Source organism: Nematolebias whitei, chromosome 19, assembly GCF_014905685.2.
Source record: "Nematolebias whitei isolate Nwh7 chromosome 19, NemWhi1, whole genome shotgun sequence".
NCBI classification, from domain to species: domain Eukaryota; kingdom Metazoa; phylum Chordata; class Actinopteri; order Cyprinodontiformes; family Rivulidae; genus Nematolebias; species Nematolebias whitei.
The window spans coordinates 38,492,744-38,493,102 of NC_056516.1; the positions used below are offsets into that span (position 1 = coordinate 38,492,744).

At 35.9% G+C, this 359-nt stretch overlaps 1 protein-coding gene across 1 annotated transcript in view; it reads right to left on the reverse strand.

Annotated features, from left to right (window-relative positions):
- The window catches only part of LOC119425537 (zinc finger MYM-type protein 4), a 22,949-nt gene that overhangs the window by 9,166 nt on the left and 13,424 nt on the right, over nucleotides 1-359 (reverse strand). The gene's annotated exons all lie outside the window — the stretch shown is intronic.

Sequence of the window (359 nt, forward strand, 5' to 3'; positions counted from 1 at the left end):
TATAGAAAGTTCACCTGAACTATAGAAAGTTCACCTGAACTATAGAAAGTTCACCTGGACTATAGAAAGTTCACCTGGTCTATAGAAAGTTCACCTGAACTATAGAAAGTTCACCTGAATTATAGAAAGTTCACCTGAACTATAGAAAGTTCACCTGGACTATAGAAAGTTCACCTGAACTATAGAAAGTTCACCTGAACTATAGAAAGTTCATCTGGACTATAGAAAGTTCACCTGAACTATAGAAAGTTCACCTGGTCTATAGAAAGTTCACCTGAACTATAGAAAGTTCACCTGAACTATAGAAAGTTCACCTGGTCTATAGAAAGTTCACCTGAACTATAGAAAGTTCACCTGAA